The 10,325-nt window shown below is 42.0% G+C and overlaps 1 protein-coding gene across 1 annotated transcript in view; it reads right to left on the reverse strand.

Moving 5' to 3' along the window:
- LOC126336156 (juvenile hormone acid O-methyltransferase-like) overlaps window positions 1-10,325 on the reverse strand; it is a 104,783-nt gene that overhangs the window by 24,766 nt on the left and 69,692 nt on the right. The window lies entirely within an intron of this gene.

The raw sequence follows: 10,325 nt of genomic DNA on the forward strand, positions 1-10,325 counted from the left end.
GTACCTGACGTCGGAGCATTGACGGGAAGTGGTCACTGTCACACAGTTCGTTATGTGCTCTCCAGTGGATACACGGAATAAGTCCAGGACTGCAAACCGAGAACTCAATGGCCGAATACGTGCCATGTGCCGGAAAGAAATGTGTGCGGGGTCCTGTATTAAAGAGGCAGAGGTCGAGGTCGAGATCGAGATCGAGATGTGACAAATTTTCTCCATCTGTCTTGGCCAGAAACCACAGTCCCACTCCACAAGGGGTTACGAGTTAGTATATCCCAAAAGTAAAAAGGCTTTAGGGAGTTCATCAATAAGCGCAGCCAATGTGTTCAGGGGTACTGCACCATCTGGTGGAAGATATTGGTTGCATACAGTTATTTCCTGCATCGGATTATCTGACAGCCACAGCTTCAAGAGGGGATTTAGGGAGGCGCAAGTTGACTGCACAGTAAATTCAGGACAGAAACTCCACCTGATACTATAAGAGTCACTACAATTCTAATATCCCCTAAGGCCACAGAAGGCAAAAGTTCGCATTTGCGGGAGCCAGGTTTCCTGAAGGGCAATGCAGAAAATACGGCAATTCAGCTGACACTGAGGCTGGGAAGGCATAAAGGGTCCAAGGAGGCAGGTTATGCCTTGGAGTCACCTGCTACCACGGACTTAGTATTTTTAGCCGTTTCTGTTGTGGTTGACTCCGTGAGATTCAGGTCCGTAAGGGACGCTAAGATCTCCACCCCATTCTCAGATGCGGAATTGATAACGAGTGGCAGCGTGGAGGCCACCAGAGCATCCTGTTTCTTAGCATATTTCATAGTTTGCTTGCTCTCTCCTTTCTCATTGGTGGCTTGCTGGAAATATTCCTCTAAAGCAGCTTCAGGCGTGGATAAGACCAGGAAGCTCTTCTTCCGGCCATCTTTCAGCTCTTTGAGCTAATTCCGCCGCGGAATTAGTGCAGACCTGGTGAGTGAGGGGCCCCAAGGACCCCTTGCGTACTAGAGGAGCCAGAGCAGGCTGTTACTTCTCCATGCTTCTCTAGCGGGGAGGCTTACTCCCAAAGTAGGTGCTTTATGAGGAAAAGATTTTTCCTTACCTCCAAGTGGTAGGAAAGAAATGGAACCCAGCGTAGTTGCAGTAAGGTATGTAAACGAACGACTGATGTGGATAGATTTGGTAGTGTCCAGCAAGAAAATTACGATTGTGACAGGATCTTCGCATTGTGAAGGGACAGATCAAGATAAGATGGATAGTTTTTATGAGGCACTCAAGAGTGAAGGACAAAGACAGTGTTCTGCTCACAGGTGATTTTAATGGCAGGACTGGAAATCAAACATAAAGCTATGAAAAGGTTATGGGTAAATTTGGAGAGGACATGGAGGCCAACAGGACAGGAAACAACTCTTGTATTTCTGTGCCAGCAAAGGCTTAGTAATCACAAACTCTTTTTTTAAACATAAGAACATTCACCGGTATGCTTTTGAAGGCAGGGGAACCAGATCTGTCATTGACTATATAATAACAGATCAGGAATTCAGGAAGGCTGTGAGGGACACACGTGTATTCAGAGGATTATTTGATGACACTGATCATTATTTAATCAGCATTGAAATTGGGATTGTGAGGCCGAAAGTACAGGAGGTGGGCTCCATATGTAGGAGGATAAGAGTGGAGAAACTTCAGGATAAGGAAATCATGCACAACTACGTAACAGCAATCTCAGAAAGGTACCAGTTAGTTGAATGTTGTCAATTACAGTAACTGGAAAAGGAATGGACAAGGTACAGGGACACAGTACTAGAAGTGGCTAAAGAATATCTTTAAACAGTAGTGCGTAAAGGTAGGATGAAGCAAACAGCTGGTGGAAGACACAGTCAAGGCAGCCTGTAAAACGAGAAAGAAGGCGTATCCAAAATGGCTACGTACTAGAACTCAGACAGAGAAAGTTATGCTGAAGAAAGAAACAAAGCCAAACAGATACTTCGAGCATCCAAGAAGAAATCATGGGAAGACTTTGGAAACAGGTTGGAGACTATGGGTCAAGCTGCTGGAAAACCATTCTGGAGTGTAATTAGCAGTCTGACACGTATTTCGGACAGGTTAGGAAAACTTCTGGTGAATCCTGTGGATTCCTTGGGTAGATGGAGGGAATATTTTGAAGAGTTGCTCAATGTAGGTGAAAATACGATCAGTAATGTTTCAGATCTGGAAGTACAATGGGATAGGAATGATGATGGAAATAGGATCACATTTGAGGAAGTGCAGAAGATGGTCAATAGATTGCAGTGGAATGAAGCAGCTAGGGTGGATGAAGTTAAGTTGGTACTCATCAAATACAGTGGAATGTCAGGTCTTATATGGCTACACAGGATAATTGAAATGGCGTGGGAGTCGAGACAGGTTCCATCAGACTGGACAAAAGCAGTAATCACACCTATCTTTAAACGTGGAAACAGAAAAGATAGTAACAACTACAGAGGTATCTCTTTAATCAGCGTTGTGGATAAAATCTTCTCAGGTATTGTTGAAACGTAAGTGCGAGTACTACTTGAGAGGCAATTGGATGAAAATCAGTGTGGGTTTAGGCCTCAGAGGCTGTCAGGTCCAGATCTTTAGCTTACGGCAAATAATGGAGAAGTATTATGAGTGGAACGGGAATTGTATCTATGCTTTATAGATCTAGAAAATACATATGTCCGGGTTCCTAGGAGAAAGTTATTGTCTGTTCTACGAGATTATGGAAGAGGAGGCAAACTTTTGCAAGCAATTAAAGGTCTTTACATGGATAGTTAGGCAGCAGTTAGAGTTGACAGTAAATTGAGTTCATGGTTCAGAGTATAGGCAGGGCTAAGACAAGGCTGCAACCTGTCTCCGCTGTTGTTCATATTATTTATGGAACAATGTTACAAACAATAGACTGGCTGGGTGAGATTAAGATATGTGAACACAAAATAAGCAGTCTTGCATATGCAGATGACTTGTGATGGCAGATTCGATTGAAAGTTGCAAAGTAATATTTCAGAGCTAGATCATAAATGTAAGGACTATGCTATGCAGATTAGCATCTCCAAAACGAAAGTAATGTCAGTGAGAAAGAAATATAGATGGATTGAGTGCAAAATAGGAGGAACAAAGAACAGGTTGACGGTTTGAAGTACTTAGGATGCATATTCTCACAGGATGGCAACATAGTGAAAGAACTGGAAGCGAGATGCAGTGAGCGCTCAGCTACGATCTATTCTCTTCTGCAAGAAGGAAGTCAGTACCAAGACTAAGTTGTCTGTGCACCGTTCAATCTTCCGACCAACTTTGTTGTATGGGAGCGAAAGCTGGATGGATTCAGATTACCTTATCAACAAGGTTGAGGTTACGGATATGAAAGTAGCCAGGATGATTGCAGGTACTAGAAGAAGGGAACAATGCCAGGAGGGTGTCCACAATGAGGAAATCAAAGAAAAACTGGGAATGAACTCTATAGATGTAGCAGTCAGGGCGAACAGGCTTAGATGGTGGGGTCACGTTACACGCATGGGAGAAGCAAGGTTACCCAATAAACTTGGGTTCAGCAGTAGAGGGTAGGAGTCGGGGCAGACCAAGGAGGAGGTACCTGGATTCGGTTAAGAATGAGTATGAAGCAATAGGCTTAACATCAGAAGAGGCACCTATGTTAGCACTGAATAGGGGATCATGGAGGAATTTTATAAGGGAGACTATGCTCTAGAGTGAATGCTGAAAGGCATAATCAGTCTTTGATGATGGATACCTCCAAGGGGACAGATGTACTCTGGTGTCCCCGAGGACCATTGTTCGAGATGCAGAGTGAGGAACGATTGACACTTGTGATGGTGATATATCTGCAGCTTACGTTGACGTCAACCGAATGGGGTGTAGTCTTTCAAATTTACACGTAGCTTCTAAGTCATCTAGTCCAGGGCCTTTTACTACATTATTTTTTCTCCTTTTGGAGTACTGAGCAGTCTGGGTGCAGTGGACGTCCGCAGTCTCGACATGTGGCGCTTGAAGTGCAGCAGAACGACATGTGCCCTGACTTCCAGCACACAGCACTGCATTGGGGGAGAGACGTATGGTTTAACGTCACTGCAGTAATCCATTACCTTGGCTTTTCAGAGGAGGCTTTTCAGATGAAGGCACCGGTAGCAACCCAGTTGTCTTCGGGTACCCTGTAAACGCGCTGGATGAAATTAACACCCCGCCATTCTGAATTGGCGCGGAGCACTTCGTCTGACTGTAAGAGGAAGTCACAATGGAAAGTAATCCCCTGGGCAATGTTGAGGCTTTTATGGGCAGTCACGGAATATTACCCAGCTTGTCACAGGCGAGTAATGCTCCTCATGATTGCGCAGGGAATCTTGTCTGAGTCAAGACAGCGCCGTTTACCATCTTTGACAGCGCTGTCATTTCTCCAATCTTATCCTCAAGGTGTTCAACGAAAATTTGGTGCTTCGTAGGTAGAAAGGAATCCCCGTAAGTTTTGCTACAGACTAAAAACCGCGGCGAACAAGGCTATGTTCTGTGGCCCTACGGTCCTCCCATGGTGCCATGGTGTAGCGAGGGAGGGAAACTGTTTAGGGTCATACCTGTAGCCATTTTATTCGATCTTGCCCTTCTTAGACACTGCTGGTACCATACAGTCACCAACAAGAGATGACTTAGTCCGCTTCATTGCGGGTCATCCGCCCTGATGCCATCTACTTTAAGCAGGGGCTCTCCCAACAGGCGCCCCCCAGCGACAGCATAGGCCAACTGGCGTGATGGTCGTTGCCAGGAGTCCTGATGCCCCAGGAAGACAGCCATGTACTACTTGGCATATACAGGGAGTTTACAGCTCAGGCATCAACTTTGCTGTCAGGGGGCTACCACCAAATGTGTATAGGTCAGCCCCACCGCAACTTACTGGATACCGTGCTGGAGACTGGGTGCAGCGAAATCCAATTCGGCCATGGGCGCGAAACAGGACATGAGAAAACGGAAGATGACGGACCCCAGAAAGCGTCTTCACCCAAATAGTTGAATTGCAGGTAGAAATGGAAAGCTATGACAAGAGATTCAGGATATCGAATCGAATGGCACTATGGGTAACTCTTGCACCACGTAAAGAGTCTTTCCCCACATGGCCCGCACTTCTGTAGAATTTTGAAAGTGGTAGGTCACACCATAGAATGGGACGTGAACTCTTAGGGCCGAAAAGTGAGACACTCCTTTGAGTCTCCTCTTACGACAGAAAGGAATACCTTGGGCCTATTCTAACACCCCCCCCCCCCATATCCGCAGGGGAGAGGGGGGGGGGCATGGATTTGTAATGGATCCATCAGCTATGATGAATATAGGAGCTAGTGTTAGACTACAGCGCTTAAGTAAATTGCATGTTTAGTTTAGTGTTCTTCGGAAGGTGATAAAGATTTACGGCATACGTTTAGATATTCTCCACTATTAGGATGTGTTTATGTTGGAGGAAATGAGATCTTTTGAACAATGGCTGATTCAAAATTTTGGGGACCATCTAAGAGGGCGTGCTGGAAAGCAACATCGAGTTTATGTGAAACTTATCTAAGCTTTTTTAAGGAATTAACTTTAGTAACGTATGTATTTATTCTTTATGTCTACACAGTCATTTCTTACGATTTACAGTGGACACAGACGTTTCTCACAACGCGCAATCAGTTCTTGATACCGTCACTGAACAATGTTCGACTTTGATCACGGAGCCACTGACTCACCTCTGCTTGTTCCGCTTCATTATCGAAGTGAAGTCATCGAATGTCTTCTTTACGTTCTGGAAACATGAAAATATGATAGGGTCAAGTCGGGCCTGTATGGAGGATGACGACAACCCAAGGTGTCGCAGAGCTGTTGCTTTGTTTGGCATTAGCATGCTGAAGTAGAGGGTGCTAAGTGTGTGGACCGTGTCTTCCGTGTTACAGTATGCTGTTTCTCTCTCGCCGACATCGTTACATTTCACGTTAAAACTTGGATGTCTCTAGCGGCAATGGGCTTCAATTAAGTAGACGTTACGAAGGAAGATTTGGAATGTTAGTAACATTTCAGAAGCTGCTGAGTTTTCACATAAATGCGGGGACATTACTTCACAAAACGACCTCTTATTTTTAACACGTCGCCACTAATTTAGGCCACTTTCTCTATCACTACAGTCTTCTCCCGTCCGCTCCCTCCCCCAACCTCCTCCCCTCTCACCTTGTTACTGCTGAAAAATAACCGTCTGCCTTGTAGTTCTGCAGTTTCGTTTATTTCTTGAAATTAATCCGGTGGCTATAGCTACTCACTAAGTGCTGGTATGAAGCAGGTGACAGAGGCTTTAGGATCACTTTGCATAGATTTCAGTATGGGAGATACCATAGATATAGTGGGTGGGCCAGATAATGGTATTGACAGAGATCGTGGGTACAGTATAGAGTGTGACCTGGCAAAGACTGCATCAGCATCGAAGCTCACTGGTGCTGAGTTTGTTTTTGGACGCCTTGACCGACCTCATTTTAGCTCTTCTGCCAGTGTTAATTTGTTGTTAGAACAGCTACTTATGTCGGGTGCAGTGCACCACACTGGTGTGGTTCCTGTTGATTCTCTCAATAGGTGGGATTTTACTAGGCATGGCCTTCACCTCAACAGGGAAGGGAAGGGAAGGGAAGGGAAGGGAAAACTGGCTGGGAAAACAGCAGAAAAGTTTAAGGGGGGAGGCAGTGTCAGGAGTTAGAAATACCGGTTGTTATAGAGTTGAGAAAAGACCCTTTTTAAGGGTAGGGAGGACAGAAAGAAACAATTTTAAGAGAGGTTATGACAGTTTGAGAAAGAAACCAAGAAACATAATTCTAGCCAATTTTAACTCACTCAATGTGAAGTGTCAGCTATCTTTATTGCATCAAAATCTTCGATGACAAATGAAATTCATGAATTACCTGGATAGACGAAATAGAGTCCTCAAACCCAGTTGAAAAATCTGCCTCTTAATGTGAAGGCTGACTTGGAACTTAATTGTTATTGGGTTGAGATTAGCATTTCACTTTTGTAGAGCAGAAATGGAGGAAGGAGGAGTTCCCACATTTATCAGGTACTGTCAAATTTAAGAACATAGACATTTGTATGTTTTTCCTAGAACAGCATATGGAAGCATGTGCAACAGAAGTAGAATTTCACAAAAACTCTTCGTAATATTAAGTGTATATCGAGCACCTGCAGGTAACTAATCTGTTCATAAACCTCCTAGAAACTATACTTGCCCATTGAACAACCAAAAAAGTAGTGGTTGCTGGCGGTTTCAATGTAGATTTCCTTAAAGGCTGTCCCAGTAAGAACTTATTTAGGCTAGTAACACTATCATTAAACTTAATTCCCACTGTGAAGTTCCCCACTAGGGTAGTCAATTGCTCACAAAAAGCCATTGCTAACATCTTTATGGGAAGGTCTAAAGAACAATATTGTATTATAAAATAGTCAATAGCCTCTCAGACCATGACACGTAGTTCCTTCTGTTAAATGTTAATACTGAAGAAGATTTAAACTCTTGTAAAATATTAGCTCAATAGTGTAGTAAGTCAAAAATTACTTATTTTAGGACACTGGACTGATGTTTACAGTGCTCATGATATGAATGTAAAATATAACACTTTTTATAATAAAGTTCTTACCTTATTCGAGCACTGTTTTCCCCCAAAACTAACCAAGGTTAGAGCAAAGTCTACCAAGAGGCCATGGATTACTCAAGGAATAGGGGTATCTTGTAAAACAAAAAGAAAACTGTATTTGTTAATCGGAAACAGTTCAGTACATTACAAGAAGTACTGCAAAATGTTAAAGACTAATACAAACAAGGCAATTATATTACATGGGGAAAATAGTCCTATCAGATAAAATTGAGACAATATGGGATACAGCGAAGGGCAAGACCAGTAGAACCAGACATGAAGAGGGACAAATAGCATTAAGAGTAAATGATACATTGGTAACATGTGTATAGTGTTGCTGAACTTTTTAATGAACATTTTATAACGTTACTGTAAAGATGCGGTTGTCAGGTTATGTAGATGCTGCTATGGAATACTTGAGACCAGACATTTCAAGTAACCTCCATAATACGAATTTGAACCTCAGTACAAAAGCAGAAATAATGTCCAGCAGAAAATCTTTAAAATCAGAAACACGTAGTCTATGATGAAATATCAACAAAGTTAATCAAAGAATGTGATTCTGAGTTAAGTAACACATTAAGCTACCTGTGTAACCAGTCGTTTATCAGTGGAATATTTCCTGAATGGTTGAAATATTCTGAATTTAAGCCACTGTTTAAGAAGGGAGATAAATAGCATCAAATTTTCACCCCATTTCACTTTTGGCAGCATCAAAATTTTTAGAAAAAGCAATGTACTATCGGCTTTATAACCATCTTATCTCTAATAACATACTGTCTAAGCCGCAGTTCGGATTTCTGAAGGATTCTGATATTGAGTAGGGTATCTACACTTACAGTGAAAATGTATTCAATTCATTAGACACAAAATTGCAGGCTGCTGGTATATTTTTGATCTGTCAAAGGCATTTGACTGTGTGAGTCACAATATCCTTTTACGTAAATTAGGATATTATAGTTAACAGGAAATGCTGCAAAATGGTTCAAATCTTTATCTCTGGCAGGAAAAAAATGTTATTAGGAACGTGACATGTATTACGGTATCATGCACCATCGAACTAGGAAATAATTACATGTGGGGTCCAATCTTGTGTATATCAATGACCTTTCATCAGTAACATTACCAGATACCAAGTTTGTTTTGTTTGCGATGATACAAGAATTGAAAGAAATAGCAAATCAAGTGTAGTCTTAGGAATATCGGCTAATAAATGATTTGTTGATATTAATCACTGGTTCCTAGCCAATTCTTTGTTATTAAACTTTGAAAAAACACTACATCCAGTTCAGAATTTGTAAAGAGTGCCCCATGAGTATATGCGTAAAACGTAAGGAGATGGAAGAAGTGGATCGTGTTAAGTTATTGAGATTAAAGCTCGATAATAAATTCAACTGAGAGGAGCACATCGCAAAACTGTTGAAGTATGTTAACAAATCTCTTATCTGCAATGCGAATTGTGTCAGACATAGGGATATAAAAACGAAAAGTTGGCATAGTATGCTTATTTTCATTCCATGATGTCATATGGGAATATTTTTTGGGGTAATTTATCAAGCCAAGCTAAAGCTTTCCTGAGAAAATCGTGCAGTACGAGTTGTACGTGGTGTGAACTCAAGAACATCCTGCATAACCATGTTTAGGGTACCAAGGATGCGAACTACCGCTTCACAATAGATTTCTTAATGAAATCTATCTTTAAAAATGTAACAATTTTTCATACCAATAGCTCAATTCATGGAATCAATACTAGAAATAAGAATAATCTTCACCATGATTTAAAATCACAGTCCTGTACAAGAAAGTGTGCTTTACTCTGCAACACAGGTTTTCAGTAAGTTGCCAGCAGCAATGAAAACCTTAACAACCAATGAAATTCTGTTTAAGAAAAGCGTAAAGGATTTATTGGTGGCCAACTTTTACTTCATAGATGAATCAGAAGAATTAACTGATTATATACCGGGTGATCAAAAAGGCTGTATAAATCTGAAAACTTAAACCATGGAATAATGTAGATAGCGAGGTAAAAATTGACGCACATGCTTGGAATGACATGGGGTTTTATTAGAGCAAAAAATGAAAGTATTGCTAGAAGCGTGAAAGATCTCTTGCGCGCGTCGTTTGGTGGTGATCGTGTGCTCAGCCGCAACTTTCGTCATGCTTGGTTGGCCTCCATGTGCCCAGACCTCAGTCTGGTGCGATTCTTGGCTTTGGGGTTACCTGAAGTCGCAAGTGTATCGTGATCGACCGACATCTCTAGGGATTCTGAAAGACAACATCCGACGCCAACGCCTCACCGTAACTCCGGACATGCTTTACAGTGCTTTTCGCAACATTATTCCTCGACTACAGCTATAGTTGAGGAAAGATGGACATATTGAGCATTTCCTGTAGAGATCATCTTCGCTTTGTCATACTTTGTTATGCTAATTATTGCTTTTCTGATCAGATGAAGCGCCATCTGTTGGACATTTGAAACTTTGTATTTTTTGGTTCTAATAAAACCCCATGTCATTCCAAGCATGTGCGTAAATTTGCACCTCTCTGTCTACATTCTGTGATTTATTCAGTTTTCAAATTTACATCGACTTTCTGATCACCCAGTATATATAACTCCTGTACCATTTCAGTGCAGTAACGTGTTCATCGTAAATAAGTGCTGTAGTTGGGTTACGT

The sequence above is a fragment of the Schistocerca gregaria genome, chromosome 2 (genome assembly GCF_023897955.1).
Source record: "Schistocerca gregaria isolate iqSchGreg1 chromosome 2, iqSchGreg1.2, whole genome shotgun sequence".
NCBI classification, from domain to species: Eukaryota; Metazoa; Arthropoda; class Insecta; order Orthoptera; family Acrididae; genus Schistocerca; species Schistocerca gregaria.